Here is a 19,872-nt window from a genome sequence, read left to right on the forward strand (position 1 = left end):
GGACTGAAAAGTTTGTCTGCAAAGGCCACTGAGTCCACACAACTGGAACTTAGTAATACCAGTTTTGGCTCCTCGCAGGCCTCTTGTGACTGCTGGAGCAGTAGGGTTGCCATACATGTGTGTTCTGGGTACAGGAAGGTTATTGTGTTGAAGACCACCAAAGCACTTTTAAAGCCAAAACGTCATTCATAATTGCACTGAATTTTATTCTTGGAAGTTTAAAAGAAATTGACTTAAATATATTCTGTAATCCAGATGTTTTAATAATTCAGATTAGCCAGATTTTAGGCTTAATTTTACATTGACAAAGCCTATCATTGATAATACCATTTCTTTAAAAAATCGGGTGAGGAGGAGAAAAGCCTGGCGCAGGAGCCTGACCAGGGTGCAGTTGGGATTCTTATGAGCCAGCGTATTTCATCTTTTGTATGTTTACAAAGGTCATATGTGGCCTTTGGTTTTGAAACAGGTACAGAGAGGTGAAGTAAACAAAGTTCACACAGCTGTGAAGTGAGGACGTTGTGATTTGAAGGCAAGTGGTTGATTCCTGAGGATCCTGTGCAGTTAGACACATCTATAGCTGTTACGTGGTTGCAATGCCCTAGATGTGTTTAGCACTTAGAAAGAAGGGCAGTGTGGGCACAGAAAGGTCAGTAGGGTTGGCACCCAAGGAGAAAGGAGAGAGTGGCTGAAGTGGGAGAGGTATATAAGAGTCCTTCACTGGGCCGTGCAGGCAGCGGTGTGATGGTGAATGTCATGGAATCTGCTCTCTGTGGTAGAGAATGCCTGATTTTTAGCATTTGCTGATTCCTGTCATGTAAATACTCCCACTGCGGTTGGTTTCACATCACCACGTGAGGTCACTAAAAGTGGAGCTGGAACTATTCACAATAGCAAAGACATGGAATCAACCCAAATGCCCATCCACAATAGACTGGATAAAGAAAATGTGGTACATATATATACACCATGGAATACTATATAGCCATAAAAAGGAATAAGATTGTGTCCTTTGCAGGGACATGGATGGAGCTGGAAGCCATTATCCTCAGCAAACTAATGCAGGAACACAAAATCAAACACCACGTGTTCTCACTTGTAAGTGGGAACTGAACAGTGAGAACACGTGGATGCAGGGAGGGGAAGAACACACACTGGGGCCTCTTGGGGGATGGGTTGGGGGGAGGGAGAGCATTAGGAAAAATAGCTAATGCATACCGGGCTTAATTCTAGGTGATGGGTTGATAGGTGCAGCAAACCACCATGGCACACATTTACCTATGTAACAAACCTGCACATCCTGTACATGTACCTCAGAACTTAAAATAAAAATTAAAATAAAAAACAGTAGAGCTGGAAAGAGAATCAAAATATTGGCCCTCATGAGCCTGCGGAGGTCAGTCCCAATACACCACTGATTGTGGGCCAACACAAGAGTGAGCATTTAATTCTAACTGTGCTGTGGCGCCTTCATTTACATATCCCTAAGGTATAATAGACATTTAGCAAAAGTTTGTAGAAGGAATGATTTAGTTTTCTTTTTGTATTTTTTTTTTTTTTTTGAGACGGAGTCTTGCTCTGTCACCCAGTCTGGAGTGCAGTGGTGCGATCTTGACTTACTGCAACCTCTGCCTCCCGGGTTCAAGCAATTCTCTGCCTCAGCCTCCCGAGGAGCTGGTATTACAGGTGCCCACCACCACGCCCAGCTAATTTTTTTGTATTTTTAGTAGAGATGGGGGTTTCACCATCTTGGCCAGGCTGGTCTTGAACTCCTGACCTCGTGATCCACCCACCTCAGGCTCCCAAAGTGCTAGGATTACAGGTGTGAGCCACCGCACCTGGCCTATGAAATTATTTATTTTTCTTCCACTCTTCTATGATAGTCATGGAAAATGTCTCTTAGATATGGGAAATGTGTACCACTTTTGAAATTCTATTTGTCCCAGCTGGGCTAATATTTAAAACTGATTAAGAACATGTAGAACAATGCAATCTTTTTGATGCAAGAGAGTTTGTTGAGTTTGTTTTGCGTGAGATATCTGAATCACCAGTTAATAAGTGGTGTGCTTCCTAAACCCTTGCAGTGCCCCAGTGAGTTTCCTGTAATCACACCCCTGTGAAAGCTGATTTCTGTTTTCTAAACACAGAGTGACTAATTCTTTTCTGCTGTTCATAAAATGTGATGAAGGTTTCTCTGGTTTACCATACCCAAGGAGGGCTGCAGCTGCTATGGGTGGCCATGGGGAGGGTCTGTCCCTGGTGACTGACAGGACAAAAGCCTAATTGTGTGGGCTTCCCTTTATTCCCCGCCTCTTGTCTCTTTATGACAAATCTGTGTCTAAATACATTAGAGCATCTTGCTGCTTCTCCACAGTGGGCTAATCTGGGTCCGGCAGAAACTATGTGGACATGAAGTCTTGTCTGAGAGCAAGCCTGATACACTACTATTTGTATATTTTAAAAACAATGTCTCTTTAAACAATTTTCCCACTAAAGGATGTTATAGCTGTTCATTTGGGAAGATAAAAATAGTATTGGGAAAAAAATATAATGGCAAGGCCGGGCGCGGTGGCTCAAGCCTGTAATCCCAGCACTTTGGGAGGCCGAGACGGGCGGATCACGAGGTCAGGAGATCGAGACCATCCTGGCTAACACGGTGAAACCCCGTCTCTACTAAAAAATACAAAAAACTAGCCGGGCGCAGTGGCGGGCGCCTGTAGTCCCAGCTGCTCGGGAGGCTGAGGCAGGAGAATGGCGTGAACCCGGGAGGCGGAGCTTGCAGTGAGCTGAGATCCGGCCACTGCACTCCAGCCTGCGCGGCAGAGCGAGACTCCGTCTCACAAAAAAAAAAAAAAAAAAAAAAAAAAAAAAAAAATATATATATATATATATATATATAATGGCAAAGAGATCAACTGTAATCTTAATGCCCGAAAAAATACTGTTATACTGTCTTCTGGTTCTTACTGAATATATTTTCTTGGCAAAGTTATAATAAGTATCTCATATGTACAATTTTGTCTGCTGCTTTTTTTCTCTCACCAGCATGTCTCAGTGGCATCTAGCCATATTGGAAGCATTTTTAAATGCCTGCAAAAATATCCTATCCTTTGGATTAACCCACCTTTATTATTGCCTGTTTCTTACGGCCTGGGCCCAGAAGCTGGGACAGCATCATTCCCACCATATTCAATTGGTCAGGCAGCCCAAGAGCCCTGATTAGAGGGGAAGGGACATAGAGCTCACTTTTCCCTTGGGAAGAATGCCAAAGAAATTGGGCTTTAATTTACAACTAACTGAAAGAGAAAAAAATGCTTACTTAATATTTATGACTATGAAATGTTATCATTTGTTAGTGGAAAGGATATCTCTGGTAGTACTTGCCATCTGGTGCTCTCTGTGCTCTTAAAAAAATGCGGGCCAGGCTGGGCACGGTGGCTCACGCCTGTAATCCCAGCATTTTGGGAGGCTGAGGCAGGTGGATCATTTGAGGTCATGAGTTCGAAACCAGCCTGACCAACATGGTGAAACCTTGTCTCTACTAAAAATACAAAAAATTTAGCCAGGCATGGCGGCACATGCCTGTAGTCTCAGATACTTGGGAGGCTGAGGCAGGAGAATTGCTTGAACCTGGGAGGCGGAGGTTGCAGTGAGCCGAGATCACACCACTGCACTCCAGCCTGGGCAACAGAGAGAGACTTCGTGCCAAAAAAAAAAAAAAAAAAAAAAAAAAATTTGCAGGCCAGTGACCTCTTTCCCTAACAGAATGATGCGTAGTCGCTTGATGAATAAGCTCTTCTACATGGAATAACTTCCCAGTTAATTGAAGCTTGTATTTTAAAGTGTAAACACTGAACGAACACTGAACGATTTTAACCATTGTAACCATTCTGCTGGGTGACTATGAACATGGGTTTTAGAATGATGCAATGCTGTTTTTACTCTTGGCTGCAAATCTCAGCCTCATCAGGTACTAGCTGGGTGACCTGGGGTAAGCTACTTAACCTCTCTGAATTTCATTTTGTCATCTGCAAAATGGGGATAATAATACCTACTTTATAGATTTGTTCTATAGATTAAATATGGTAAGCCACGTTAACTATTCACTTTAGTGAATGGCTCATTAAGTCCTCAGAAGTAGTTGTTAACAGTAATAATAATGATACATGAGTTATACATTTCCTTAAGCAATACAAAATAGGTCACACTGAGTGAAAACATCTCAAACCATCTGTGGTTTGCCCCTAGAGAAAATCCTGATTGCCAGACATAATATATAGGGCAGGTCCTTAATGTGTGGTCTACCCACTCTCTCTAGGTGGTAGTCTCCTTTAGGGGGTGTGCAAAGTTACCTGGGGCCCCTTTTTAGGAGAAGCTCCAACTCCCCAAACAGTTCCAGAGTGCATTCCTGCTCAGTCTGGTCCAGAGGGTCTATGGGCTCTTTGTGGTTGGTTCATCTTGTTTTGACCCTTCCTAAGATTGCTTTAACACATATGAACATTGATCTTATGCCATGGACCATGCTGAGTGAAAGTATTTACTCTTTAGGGGGAAAGCAAGGATGTCTGCCCAGTGCATCTTATAGAGAGATGAGTACCCACACAGTGAATTTCAGGCTCAGGGCATGCATATGTCTTTTGTGCAGTTGGTTTGCTTTAGTCTTTTGAGCACTCTGAATCTTCTGACTGGTCCTATTTCCATTTCTGATTGAGCCATTTGGAGGTTTGGAGGTAAAATTTCAGCTCTCCTCTAGCAAGTGTGTAGAACCCTCTGGAATGCACTCCTGTATGGTCTTCTTCCACATGACCTTCTTCTTCTTTTTCCCTTCATGTTCTTTAGCCTCACAATCTCTCATTCACCCATTCTCTCATCTCTCTCTTTGCTCTCCTTGTACCATCACACCAGTGAACTGCTTTCTTAAAACCCTGGCACCTGCTGTCACTGAATCCCAAATTGATAAAGTCACGAGGCAAAACCTGGATGTAGCAATGCATTGCAATTCATGTAGATCACAAAGTATCCTGAGGCAGAAGTTGGGCAACGGTGGTGTAGGGAATGTCCCAGCTGTCCTGGGAGAAGCCCATGGGCTCTGTGCATATGTCAAGAGGACAGTTGTGTTGCTCCACTTCATATGGACAAGGTCATCCTCTCATTAGGGAGATGGAAGAAATGACCATCTTAAAGGGAGGCTTCCATGGTCTTTCAGGCCAGGCCACAACCTCTGTCCTGCTTCAGCCTCATTTTTGCAGAGTTGGCCTGCCCTAGGTGTAATTGTTACCCGCTGGGTAAATACCATGGAGGGTATAAAAGATTGCTCTGTGGCCCTTAGTTGTGTCATTGGGGGCAGGGGGGAAATTACCAGACTGCAGATTCTTTACTTTGGAAGGGAGGATTGTGGTTGTGAGTGCCTGATATGGGAACAGTTGAGGGAAAGGATGGAAGCTCAGAATGTTCTCTCACTAGTAACAGTGATTTATGAAGGGTTGCTATGTCCTCAACATGCAAGTGTTTCACTGGTGAAGCCTGGCATTCCCAGAGGTGGGCAGACACCCACACAGGATGCTGGTGGTGGTGAATGAGTGTCACATGGTAATTACATCAGGAATGGCCTCCTTGCTAGCCATGTAAACAAAACAGAAGGAGCTGCGCACAAATAATACTCTGACTCAGGAAGTGACATCGCATGGTGATGGTTTGGTTGAATTGTAAGCAAGTGCTTCATTTTGAAAAGAAAACAAACCCATCTATTGGTGCAGAATCTTAATATGATACCTCTAAAAATTATAAACTCTATTTTAGATTAGGTAAGGGGGTTAAAAGTGTGTTTATGTTTCTTAGAAATTACTAGTTTCTATTGCTTTGAACATTCTCTCCAGGAATCACAAATTATATGGCACATATATGTTTCTGGAGTAGCTTATAACATTAGTGGTGGGTAACTTTTCCTCCAAAGTGACTGGGGTAGCCTCCATGATTGAAGTAAACCGAACGTTAATTCTAAATACAGTCATGCGCCACATAAAGACATGGCCGCGTATATGACATTGGTTCCATAAGATTACACTGGAGTGGAAAAGTCCCTGTTGCCTGGTGATGTCTTCATCATCCTGTCCCTGGGTAGGCCAAGGCTAATGTGTGTGTCTGTGTCTTAGTTTTTAACAAAAATGTTTAAAAAGTTAAAAAAAAAAAAAAAAAAAAAAAAATTAAAAATAGTAAAAAGCTTCTAAAACAAAGATAAAAAGAAAGAAAATGTTTTTGTACAGCTATACAATGTGTTTTAGGCTAAGCGTTATTACAAGAGTCAGAAACTTAAAAAAGTTAAAAAGTTTATTCAGTAAAAAAGTTACAGTAAGCTAAGGCAATTATGGAAGAAAAATTTAAAGAATTTAACTCAGTAAATGTACAGCATTTGTAAAGTCTGCAGTAGTGCACAGTAATGTCTTAGGCCTTCACATTCACTCATCACTCACTCACTCACCCAGAGAAAGTTCTAGTCCCACAAGCTCCATCCGTGGTAAGTACATTATATAGGTGCATCATTTTTTTTTTTTTTTTTTGAGACAGGGTCTCGCTGTGTTGCCCAGGCTGGAGTGCATTGGCACGATCTTGGCTCACTGCAGCCTCGACCTCCTGGGCTCAACTGATCCTCCTGCCTCGGCCTCCTGAGTAGCTGCAGCTACAGGCATGCACCACCATGCTGGCTAATCTTTGTATTTTTTGTAGAGATTGGGTTTTGCCATGTTGTCCAGGCTGGTCTTGAACTCTTGAACTCAAGCAATCCATCTGCCTCGACTTCCCAAAGTATTGGGATTATAGGCGTGAACTACTGTGCCGGCCCCATTTTAAAAAATCTTTTATTCTATATTTTTATTGTACCTTTTCTATGTTTAGATGCACAGATACTTACCATTGTGTTATAATTGCCTGCAGTATTCAGTACAGCAGTGTGCTGTACATGTTTGTAGCCTGGAAGCAATAGGCTGTACCCTGTAGCCTCGGTGTGTAGTAGGCTATCCCATCCAGGTTTGTGTAAGTACACTCTTTGGTGTTCACACAGTGACAGAATAGCCTAATGATGCATTTCTTAGAACATATCCCCATTGGTAAATGATGCATGACTGTAGTCATAGTTTCTGCATTCTGAAATATTGTGAAAACTTCCTTTTGGAAGCATATTTGTTTGTGCTCAGGAAGGCTTTGAGATAGACTTTATTATAAAATGAATGCATAGAGAAATCATAAACCGCGAATGAATTGACTTGCTTGCTGAAACAAGAGATTTGCTCAATAAACTAAGGTACAGCAAACATTGGCAATGATGATAAAGGAGGTAACTGATCATTCCTTTTTTTTGGGCACAGTTGAGGGGAAAATTGGAAGCTGTTGTGTCCCATAAGGCAAGTGTTGAGGGTTTGATGACTTCATTCTCTCATGCCAACTCCTATAAACTGGAAATGGTGCCTGAAGCTCTAATAGGATCATGAGGCCTTGTTGGGAATTTTCTGGAAAGAGTACTATGACACATTAGTGTGGTCTGCCATGCATGGCAATGGTGGAATGGTACATGCCTATCCTGAGATGAGGACAGAGGGTGATAATCCTTCTCTTTATTTAGATAAACTTTCAAAGACATTATAAGTGGTCAGTGATGTTGATGGGACCTTGACTTTTATCCCCCCCACCCCTATTAGTTACCAATGTTGTGAAGCTTATGACCTTGGCAACTTTACCCAGGAAAATCTGAAGGTTAGGTGCCTCCCTGCTAAAGCCCGGGTTAACTGCTAGGCAGGGGCTATTTTAAGATCAGAGGAAAGCCTTTGTCATTGTAATACTTTACATGTCAAATCTGACATAGCAGCTTTGCCAGTAGTGTGACAAGAAATTGTGTGCATTTATTTCACTTATTGCTAGCCAAAGGAAAATTTTTCATCCAACTTCCATAGAAGAACTTGTTTCATCTGGAAGAGAATGGGCGTTGGAGGCTGGTGGATTGAGACTGGAAAGACTGGGTTCTGATCCTGGTTGCATCTTCTTGGCTGTGTCTGCTTTCTTATCTGGAAAATGGAGGCATTTTACCCACTTCATCAGATTGTTGTGAGGATTAGAGATAATAATAAAGCTCCTAATGTCATGCCTAGCACTTGGTGTGTGCTCAATAAATGGGAGGTGCTATTAGACTAGAAGCTCTCTTAATAGTTCCTAGTAGCTTGTGGAATTAGTGATTTTCATCACCTTTGTATAGCCATGTGTCTGAACCTATGACACCCTGAACTAGCAGATTCCTATGCCTGGGCCCAAATCCACCCTGCAGCCTGATTTTTGTATATGAAGTTATTGGATCACAACCATGTTATTTCATTTTCATATTGTCTATGGCTGCCTTCTTGCTACAGTGGCAGAGTTGTATAGCCAACAAAGCCAAAAATACCTACTATCTGTCCCTTTACAGAAAATGTTTGCCTACTCCTACTCTGTATCTCACGGCTTCTACCATTTGAGTTGTGTGCTTGCTGAATCTGTTGTGTTTATTCTCAAATCTCTTTGTGCCCATTGTTTCCATTGTAATTGCATACAATTATGTAAACTGATGAAATAAGGGATCAAAAAGAGAATTGTTGTGGCAGATTCTGTTGGTTGTTCCAAAATACCCAGCTTCCCTTTCTTTTCTGTGTAGTGGAATTCTAAGTTTCAGCTGGGTGGTGGCCACCAGCAATTGAACTATGTTTCCTAGACTTTCTTGCAAGTAGGCATGGCCATGTTTCTATGTTCCAGCCAGTGGGAGGAGAATGGAAGTTGCACAGGCAACTTGTAGGCCATGACTTTAAAGAGAAAAGGGACTTATCTTGGCTTCTTTTTACCCCTTCCTGCTGGTAGCAGTGTGGATGGGGAAAGGTCCATGGGGTGGCAGTGTGATTTGACAGTGTCTGAGCAATGAGATGGAAAGGGCCTGGGTCTCCAACATTATGGATGTCCCATATCAGCCTGGGACCTCTATGCTCTGCTGTGACATAGGGGAGAAATGAACTCGTCTCTTATTTAGACCACTGTTGCTTTGACATTTGATATGATAGGAAAACCTATATTTTAATACATATAGCTGTTTATGAAAATTAAGTTAAATGCATTGGAGAGAGTAGGAGCAAGTTGCTAATGCTACTTTTTTTTTTTTTAAAGTGTGGACAAAACTAAAAAGGTTTGTGGGGGTTGAGCAGAAAAGTTTAGAATGATCCTTTACTTGGATTTGACTTCTATCATTAAATTCTTGCTCCTTTTTTAAATAAATAAAACTAGAAACATGCCTAATACATCAATTTGTTTGAAGCCCTAAATCAATTGGCAATTTGATAACCCCCTGAGTCCCCACACCTAAGTGAAGATTTATTGGATTGAATCGAATACCACAGCGGTGGACTGCTAGGTTTGTTAGTCCCCAGTCAGCACTCAACTTATACCCTGAGTCTAAGAATGTTCCTACTATCCCCCCCCTTTTTTTTTTGAGACGGAGTCTTGCTCTGTCACCCAGACTGGGGTGCAGTGGCGTGATCTTGGCTCACTGCAAGCTCTGCGTCCTGGTTTTATGCCATTCTCCTGCCTCAGCCTCCCAAGTAGCTGGGAGTACAGGCGCCCACCACCACACCCAGCCAATTTTTTGTATTTTTAGTAGAGACGAGGTTTCACCATTAGCCAGGATGGTCTTGATCTCCTGATCTCATGATCTGCCTGCCTCAGCCTCCCAAAGTGCTGGGATTACAGGTGTGAGCCACTGTGCCTGGCCATACCATCTCTTTTTAAAAAATTTTTGTCTTGTCACACCTGACTCAAATACCAGTCTCTCTTTAATATGCTTTGGAATTAATAACTAATCTATACCATTCTAGATAAGGGAAGGAGGATGCTATCTGATATTTAAAAAGTAGCTTGGAAGTGACCATTATTTGCAATATATAAGGACAGGTTATAATAGCCTTGTTAAGCCCCATGATGAAAATGAGAAAGGAAGATTTAATTACTGCCAGGTAATTAGGCCCTGACATGTAGCAGCAACCATTGTTTCTCATAAATTTGCCTTTGCGTTTTAACCCCCATTTTTGTTTCCAGTGAAATCAGAGATCCTTGCTTTGATTAAACACAGAATTTCTAGTTCTATATTTTACTGGCTTTGCTAAGGAAAGATAACATCAGTGAAGACTGCAGCCATAAGGATCTACAGATATTTCAAAGAGGGCCATGATCCAAAAAAGGTTAACATTCAGCTCCTTATTTTACAAGCAGAGAAACCCAGATTCCTCATGTGGATTAGTCAGACCCCCGAATGGCCTCCCAGTATCATCTGTGGTGGCCATGCTACTGTGATTTGTGTATTACTATAGCCCTACATTCTTTAGCATAAATGGTTACAAGAACATTAATTTCATTTGCTAATGAGTTGATTCATAACAGAATTCCGAGTTGATCCCTTCTGTTATATAGAAGGTATTTTTAATATATAGCAAGCAGTAGCTGCTGTGCTTCTTGTACAGCCTGCAGAACCGTAAGCCAGTTAAACCTCTTTTCTTTATAAATTATCCAGTCTCAGGTATTTCATAGCACTAAGCCATTCATGAGAAATCGGACCGTGTGATCCAATCACTTCCCACTAGGCCCCACCCCAAACACTGGGGATTACAATTCAACATGAGCTTTGGGCAGGGACACAGATCCAAAGCATATCATTTGGCCCCTGGCTCCCCAAATCTCATGTCCTTCTCACATTTCAAAATACGATCATGCTTCCAAATAGTCTCCCCAAAACCTTAACTTATTCCAGCATTAACTCAAAATTCAAAAGTACAGAGTTCTACCTGAGACAAGGTTAGTCCCTTACCCCCATGAGCCTGTAAAATAAAAAACAAGTTAGTTACTTCCAAGATACAATGGGGTACAGGCATTGGGTAAATATTCCTGTTCCAAATGGAAGAAATTGGTCAAAACTAAGGAGGCAAAAAGTCCCATGCAAGTTTGAAACCTGGCTGGTCAGTCATTAAATCTTAAAGCTCCAAAATAATCTCCTTTGACTCTCTGTGACATATGCAGGGCACACTTGTGTGAAGGATGGGTTCCCAAGTCCTTGGGCATCTCTGCCCTGTGGCTTTCCAGGGTTCAGCCCCTGCAGCTGCTCTCATGGACTGGTGCTGAGTGCCTGTGACTTTTCCAGCCTGAGGGTGCAAGCTGCTGGTAGACTTATCATTCTGGAGTCTGGAGAATGGTAGCCCTCTTCTCACAGCTGCACTAGGCAGTGCCCCAGTGGGGACTTCATATGGGGGCTCCAACCATATGTTTCTCCTCTCCATTGCCTTAGTAGAGATTCTCCTTGAGGGTGCCACCCTTGCAGCAGGCCTCTGCCTGAACACCCAGGCTTTTCCATACATCCTCTGAAATCCAGGCAGAAGCTGCCAAGCCTCAACTCTTGCACTCTGTGCACCTACAGGCTTAACACCACATGGAAGCCACCAAGGCTTATGGCTTGCACCCTCTGAAGCAGCAGTCCAAGCTGTACCTGGGCATACCTTTGAGCCATAGTTGGAACCGGAATGACTGGGATGTAGGGAGCAGTGTCCCAAGGCTGTTCAGGGCAGAGGTGGCCTGGGCCTGGCCCACAAAAACCATTCTGTCCTCCTAGGCCTCTGGGTCTGTGATGGGAGGGGTTGCTAGATGGTCTTTGAAATGCATTTGACAATGGGGCTTTTTCCCTGTTGACTTGGCTATTTGTACTTGGCTCTTTTTTACTTCTGCAAATATCTGCAGCCTGCTTGAATTCCTCCCCTAAAAAATGGGCTTTTCTTTTCTACCACATGGCCAGGCTGTAAATTTTTCAAACTTTTTTGGTCTGTTTTCCTTTTAAATGTAAGTTCCAGTTACACATCATTTCTTTGCTCACACATATGAGCATTAGTTTTTAGAAGCAGCCAGGCTGAATCTTGAACGCCTTGCTGCTTAGAAATTTCTTTCACCAGATACCCTAAATCATCACTCTTAAGTTCAGAGTTTCACAGGGCAGGGACACAATGCAGCCAGTTGCCTTGCTTAAGGCATAGTAAAAGTGACCTTTGCTCCAGTTCCCAGTAAGATCCTCATTTCCACCTGAGACTTCATCAGCCTGGTCTTCACCTTCCATATCGCTACCAGCATAGCAATACAAATGGCTACAACCATTCAAGTCTCCAGGATGTTCCAAATTTTCCTTCATCTCTCTGTCTTCTTTTGAGCTCTCCAAACTCTTGCAACTTCTGCCTATTACCCAGTCTCAAAGCTGCTTCCACATTTTTAGATATCTTTGTAGCAATGCCCCCACTCTTTGGTACCAATTTTCTGTATTAGTCTGTTCTTTCACTGCTATAAAGAAATATTGGAGACTGTGTAATCTGTAAGGAAAAGAATTTTAATTGGCTCATGGTTCTGTAGGCTCTACAGGAAGCATAGCGGCTTCTGCTTCTGGGGAGGCCTAAGGAAGCTTCCAATCATGGCAGAAGGCAAAGAGGAAGCAAGGCATGTCTTACATGGCCAGAGCAGGAGTAAGAGAGAGAGGGGATAGGTGCCACACACTTTTTAAACAACCAGATCTCTTGAGAACTCACCGTCATGAGCACAGCACCAAGGGGATGGTACTAAACCATTTATGAGAGTCTGTCCCCTGATTTGACCACCTCCCGCCAGGCCCCACTTCCAACACTTGGGACTACAATTCAACATGAGATTTCGTGGAGACACAGATTCAAACCATATCATTAACTTTCTACCATTTCTTGTTTGTGTCATCTGTAATCCCAAGTTCATACCCATACCCATCTTCCCTGCATACTGTTGTTGAATATTATATTTATTAATTTACCATTAATACATGTACTATTTACATAATAGCTTATTCTCAAAATCTGCTATTGAGAGAGACTAAGGGCAAGTTTAGCAAGCATTGTCATTTTTTTCTGTTGACTGATAAGGGTCTGATTCTCTTAGTAAGAGTGTATTCCTTTAAAAGCCTCTGATTATTTATGTGAAGATAAATGAGATATACTCTTTAAAGGACTAAGTTTGGAACAAGACCTAATTAAACAGCCCTTGACTTGACTGAATATCTCATCTTGACTGAATATATCCATGTGCTGCGATAGTCACTGCAGGTTTGCTATCTTCCAGGTTATTGCTTTTTATTACAGACGTTGATTCTCCAAACAAAAGTAAATTGAATTGGCCTTCATAATAAAAGCACTTTGGAGAAACTTGAAAATTCAGTGTTTGAGTTGTATATACCTGGTGCTCAGGCCCAGTGTGATGGGTACCATCTCTAAAAAGCAAAATTAGGAACGATATTGTTAATGACTTTTTTTGTGCTGTAGGAAGCATATTTTTTAGTATCGTCACAGGTTTCATATAAGTAGGCCAAATGTTACAATACAGGGAAGGGACATTTACTTTTGACTCCAACTACAGTAAACCCTGGGTTGAAATTCATTGGAAATTGTGGGTCCTAAGTGGAATGCAAGAAAAGGCTTACATCTAAATTAGCAAACCTGCTTCACAGTAACAGTTTTGTTTTCCCTGAGGAGTGTTTCTTGGCTATCTGATATTATCTGTCCTTCAGGAATAAAGTAGAAATATTTTCTGCCCTCGGGGACAGTGATTGAAGCAAATCTTGGCATTCACAAATGAAAGGTTGTTGAATCTCCTGCCGGTCTCAAGTAGGTGCTTGTCCTGAGCTAGTAATGGAGTTTGCATTACTCATGCCCTGGGCTTATGAAAGTCTAGTTATTAAAATTAAAAACGTTGAAAAATGACTTATACTTGGCATCTTGTTCATAGAAACTTGAATCTGTAATAAATACTGTAGTGGGTAGTTGAGTGTCAGCCTCCCAAATGATCTAGGTGGATTGGATGATTGATGATCACCTGGAGAAGTAGCAGTGCTCAGTTTGAGATGGGAGGTGGAAAGGGTCAATCGCAAAAGTAGGTAGCTGATCTCTGACTCGTTTTAAACTTGGTATAAAAAAAGAGAGAGCCCCAAATAGAACACGAAGTTGCCCTGAGGAAGGTGGGGCTCTCTGGGCAGAAAGCTGCTCCAGGCAGAAAAAGCCGGCACTCACTGGCGCCTTCTGGTCCCTGGCCTTGGGAGGAGTTGCTCACGTGGCTTAATTGGCCTGAGAAAGTGAACGCTTCAAGTTGAGTGCTATGTAATTTCTTAATCTTGTGTTTGCTTTTTTTAATCCTCCAGTTGACACATCTTATTTGCTTTGTCATGGTTCTAATTCTGTGAGTGCTCATGCAGAGAAATATATCTGTTTGTATTTTGTTTCTCTGCCTACATACACTCACATGCAAGTGCCCACACACAGAGGAACATAATAAGTATCCACAGGATTAAAAAAAAATTCTAACACATTACACTAAGAAATGTTAAAATCTGTAACCAGATACTGACTGACCTTTCTAAGAAAAATTCAACAGGAATTAGCATCAACAGATGTCCACTACCAGTAGAGAGCATGAGGCCCTTAGTCACTAGCTGAGAATGAAGGATCTCCGAGCCAGAGCGTATTTATAGGTGTGATGGTTGCAGCAGCTGTTTGTCATGGTTGCCAGGTGACAAGTTATAACAAATCCCCCCCCCTTTTTTTTTAAGTTTGTCAATATGGAATGGCGACATAGCAAACTTTCTGAAAAATATTGTTTGGCTTCACCTTCCATTTCTTACAAATTAAAAATAAAATAATGAGTAGTGTGAAATAATGTAAACTTTCTGGAGGTATTATAACAGAAATTAAAACATCTTTGGAAATGATTATTGCACTATAAATTCATAAGGATGTGAAAAAGTTAAAACTTAACAAGAATAGTTGTGTGTGTGTGTGTGTGTGTGCGCGCGGATAACACTATCTGAAAATATTCTCCAGTGGGGTGCAGTTGCCCTACAAAAACTTGAAAAGCAAAACCAAAAAGGGAGTCATTTTTTCTCTGATATTCCATGTGAAGGTTGGATATTCATCGATCTTTCCATTCTGCCCTACTTATCAGGGCCCAGTCCTGTTCTCTACTGGCATCACAAATGCTGGTGGGCCATGTGGGAACAGTGTCCACAGGAGATACTGGTGGATCCAGGGATTCCCTAGTAACACATTAAGGCTCAAGTTTTGCCAGCAGAAATCTCATATGAAATACTGATTTCCAGTTGCAGAAAGTCTTGGAATATATGAACCAACCTTCCTTCCTTCCTTCCTTCCTTCCTTCCTTCCTTCCTTCCTTCCTTCCTTCCTTCCTTCCTTCCTTCCTTCCTTCCTTCCTTCCTCCCTCCCTCCCTCCCTCCCTCCCTCCCTCCCTTTCTCCCTTTCTCCCTTTCTCCCTTTCTCCCTTCCTCCCTCCCTCTCTTTTTTTTTTTTAAAGTAGAGACGGGGTGTTGCCATGTTGACTAGGCTGGTCGTGAACTCTGGGGCTCAAGGGATCCTCCTGCCTTTGTCTCCCAAAGTGCTGGGATTACAGGTGTGAGCCACTGTGCCTGGCCCGTATTTCCTAATTAGCTAATTTTGAAGGTATTTTAACTGCCTATTTGCACAAAAGAACAAACAAAACTCTTCCATATAGATGACAGTTGTTTTCCAGATTTTTAATATAACTTTTTGTCTATTGTTTTGTATATTTTTATACATATAAAGGAATGCATGCTAATTATCACCAACATGTAATGTATACAAACATTCAGATAAGTGAATGAAAAACATGGTGCCACTAAATAACCACTGTTAATTATGTTTGATATTTTCTTCTTTGGATGTTTACTGTTTATATTCATTCAATATTTTTATGTGCCTCATAGATGTCAAGCTCTGTTAGCTACTGAAGACAGAGCACTGACCAAGAATTCCTTTATGGAATTTAAAGTCTAATAGGGAGTCAGTGTTACAAATGTCATAAATAGCAATTGATAATTGCCACGAAAGAATGTTACCAGATACGACAGTTGTGGTCAGTAACCAGGAGATCTGCCATGTTTCAAGCCCTTTTCAGCCTCAGTTTTCTCTTGGGTAAAATGGAGATAACCCTACCTTGCAGGGTATTGTAATGGGGATGGGGTCATAGGAGGATCACGTGGAGGACATTGGGACAATGCAGGCAGAGTGCTTAACATAGTGCCTGGCACACAGGGAGAGCTCAGCAGATAGTTGCCATGGTCATGATTATTATGGGCACGTGTTGTAATTTAAGTTTCAGAAGTTGGATTCATGATTATGGAATCACTTTGTGGGTACTAATTTAGCAACAGCTGGAGGGGTTCAGAGAGAAAATAAGAATCTAGACGCCTTAGGACCAAGGAGTTTCACCTGGGAACCAAAGCCGCTTTTTAGCTATTTTGATTTCTATGTGTGTAGCTTGGCATTTAGGGATCCATAATCCTGCCCGGGGCACTGCCCTAACGTGCTTTCCTACTTATCTTTGCGGTAGTCCCCAGGTTCCAATCCAGAGAGTGTTTTTTCTGTATCTCACCCCACATTAGGTGCATTCCCAGTTCCATGTATTACTTCCCTATTCCATTGTGTGTTCATTCTGTGACCTTGGACACTATTGCTGATGTATCTGGGCCTCAACTTCCTCAATCTGTTGAACAGGAATAATGAACAGTAAATCACTCACAGGTTGGTTCTAAGGATTGAACAAGACAGTAAGTTTACAAGATGCTCTTCACTACCTGATCCCTGGGGAGTGTTAGCTATTCTTTTTTATGCTGCCTGTAACCCCCTTTAATTGTTAACAAACTGCCTTTGCTTGATTTATTATATAACCTAATTGCATCTTTCCTTTCTACTACAAATTGCCATCTAAATAAAACTGTTATAGTAATCTGTGTAATCTTATAACTCTTTTTTATAGTTACGTTTATTCATAATTTAAAATATTTTAAACAATTTTCCATTGCTTCTACTGACACATGTGGCACTTTATTTTGTGTTACAAATGCCAGAAACCAGCTTAAGGCACAAGGGAATTGGCTGCAATCATGGGGGATGTCCATGGGTGGATTTGCTTTGCACCTTGCCTTTTGGGCCTAACAGGACCCAAGAACTCAAACCAGATTATCAGGATTCATTCATATTCTCTCCCTGCCTCGCATATATCCTTTTTCCCTTCCTCTCTTCTTCTGTCTACTCCAGGTTTCCTCTCTCTGGTTGGCAATTATCTCCTCAAATCTAAAGCTCAAGAAATACGTGAAAAGATTTTAGCTTTGATATATTAAAAATATAATTTTTTGCTTTCAAAAATAACTGGGTTGTAAAAACACTTTTAAGTTCATTAGTATATGCTAAAACATTGTCCTGTAAAATGTACAATAGTGAAAAGATCTTACATTTAACAAGTTCTCCTCATATATCCAATCCCCAACTTAGTTTTCAAATTCATGTCTCTCCAATAGCCCTAGATACAATTAAATGCCATTTTAAACATTTCATGTATCACGAGTGTGTGTGCTTTGAATCATTCTTGGGTCACATGTACACTTTAACTTATTGGTTACGGGCTGTGCCTTAGTCAACTCTCAGTCCCAGGGCCGGGAATGGTGACAGTTAATGTACATTCACTGCATATTTATTGAAATGAACAGAAGTTAAATGATAATGAGATGCTATTTCTTCTATGCCAAGATTCATTTTGTTGCAGCGTTATTTTTTCTAGTGCTGAAAGACACTATTGGTGAAAGAGATGAAACAGGCTGCTAGCACATGTTCTCTCTTACAGAATTACAATCTATTTTTAAAGAGCACAAGAGTGTCGTATTTCTTAGTCTTACAGAACCCCCTAATGGAGTATACTGTGTGCTGCATTCTGAAACTGCCGGCAGAGTGCATTAGAATTCCATTATGCAGGCATTAAACTACACAAAGACAAATCTTAGAATATTTAAACATTGTTTTGATAACTATATTTTTAAGGGAACAAAGGTACACAATAATTTAAAAGATACACATGAAAGTAAAATAAGTGAACTGCTTCACATCCCAGTTTGACTGAGTTATTTGGTTCATAACAAAATTCACCACTTTGTATCCTACGGATGGTGGTTGAATCACTTAAAGTCAGTTTGATCCCTTTAAGGTCTGTTTTTTTTTTTTTTTTTGAGACAGAGTCTTGCTCTATTGCCCAGGCTGGAGTGCAGTGGCACTATCTCAGCTCACTGCAGCCTCCGCCTCCTAGGTTCAAGTGATTCTCCTGCCTCAGCCTCCTGAGTAGCTGGGACTACAGGTGCACACCATCATGCCTGGCTAATTTTTGTACTTTTAGTAGAGACAGGGTTTCACCATGTTGGCCAAGATGGTCTCGATCTCCTGACCTTGTGATCTGCCCACCTGGGCCTCCCAAAGTTCTGGGATTACAGGCGTGAGCCACCACACCTGGCCTAAGGTGTGCTTTTAAGACTTGTTAGGACCAGAGCTGCATTTAGTTTAGGACTGATTATTCTCTGCTACTGAGGCAGGACCCTTCTGAGTATTCCACCCATGTCTGTGAATTTTGAGGTTTTTCAGTCTAGTTGGTAGGACCAGGTGTCATTCTTGGCAAAAGATACCATTCCTTCTAGTCCTTTCTGATGGCTCTTCCCTGGCCTCCGGGCTCCTCACACGCCTGTGCCAGCCAAGCCTCAGCTGAAGACTCCAGGAGTCCCCCACAACAGACCTCTCCCTTTGTCTCCTTCTGCACTGTGCTCTACTCTCCAGCACTGGGTCCTGCAAACTCTGGCCCCTGGGAGCGCCTTTTTGGAAACTCATCTGTGTCTCCTCAACTCAGGGAGTTGCCAGGTGTTACCTGGGTTGCTGCCTCTGCTCCCAGGCCAGGAAAACTCAGGGCAGAGAGCTGGGTGATCACATAACTCCCTTATTGGTTTATCATCCCTGAGGAGTCACTGTCCTTCCTTGCCTAATGCCCAGATTTTTGAAAATCGTTGTTCCATAGATTTTTTCTTTATTGCCTTTTGATTGTTTCAGGTGGGTTGGGTATATCGGCTCCCTCTCACACCATCTTGCCGAGAAGCAGAAGTCTCCCTCTTCAATTCAATGTTACTTTATCAAGGATATTTCTCACAGTGACTCTTAGGGTAAGAAACACCTGCCTCAGCATCATCTGGGACACCTGTTAAAAGGCAGATTTCTGAGCCTCCCCCAGGCCTGCTCCATCTCTGTCTCTTCAGTAAGGCCCAGAAAGCTGCTGCTTAAACCGTGCCCTGGGTGTCTCACAACTACATCTTCAGGAACTGCACGAAGGGCTTATTTGGCCAGACCACGCAATGTGTATAACAAATTGTATTCTAATAGGGACAGGGAGGAAGAAAGAAGGGATGTTGGCTTGCAATTCTACTGAGAAGCCAAACCTCCTTTTTTTGTGGACAAAGTGAGGCTGCTTGTCCAAGGAGCCATCTTTCCATGTTTTGTTCCCTTAGAGTTTCACTGGCAGGTAAAACCAGAAATTCTTCAGCTGCTGAAAAAGCACTTTGCCCTGGCTTAGGGTTCCTTGATAAAGAATTGCTTGATTGCAGAATGGCCTTCATCAAAACACCTGACTAGTTTTTAGTTAAGAAGGAAAACTCAACAAGATGGCATCTGCTGGGGCTTTTTTGGGGAATCGTTTACAGTTACAGATCCTTGAGCAAAGCCCATTTGAAAGATGGCATGGCCAAGTAGAGGCTGGGACTTGTAGTGACTTCTCCCTGGGAACTACTTGAACTGGACTGGCTATGAGGATGGAAAGTTGGGGATGATGGTCATCAGGGGGTGACTCTTAAATGGTCTTTATCTTGTGGCTGGAGTGTGTGGTGAGTTCACTCCTTAGTGAAGGCAAGAGTGTGAGAGACAGCTGGAAGAC

General features: G+C 42.1%; 2 protein-coding genes across 19 annotated transcripts in view; one reads left to right on the top strand and one right to left on the bottom strand.

Moving 5' to 3' along the window:
• BASP1 (brain abundant membrane attached signal protein 1) overlaps nt 1-19,872 on the bottom strand; it is a 1,209,505-nt gene that overhangs the window by 767,678 nt on the left and 421,955 nt on the right. Inside the window, exon 1 of one of the 17 annotated variants that reach the window (XM_050794745.1) lies at nt 14,635-14,638. The exons of 14 other annotated variants lie outside the window; for them this stretch is intronic. The gene's annotated coding sequence lies outside the window, so the exon portion shown is untranslated. Of the gene's footprint in view, nt 1-9,477; nt 9,483-14,631; nt 14,639-19,872 lie in introns of those variants that run through there. 2 more of the 17 variants (XM_050794715.1, XM_050794743.1) reach the window with 2 other exon arrangements.
• RETREG1 (reticulophagy regulator 1) overlaps nt 1-19,872 on the top strand; it is a 150,483-nt gene that overhangs the window by 115,992 nt on the left and 14,619 nt on the right. The gene's annotated exons all lie outside the window — the stretch shown is intronic.

Source organism: Macaca thibetana, chromosome 6 (assembly GCF_024542745.1).
Source record: "Macaca thibetana thibetana isolate TM-01 chromosome 6, ASM2454274v1, whole genome shotgun sequence".
Lineage (NCBI taxonomy): Eukaryota > Metazoa > Chordata > Mammalia > Primates > Cercopithecidae > Macaca > Macaca thibetana.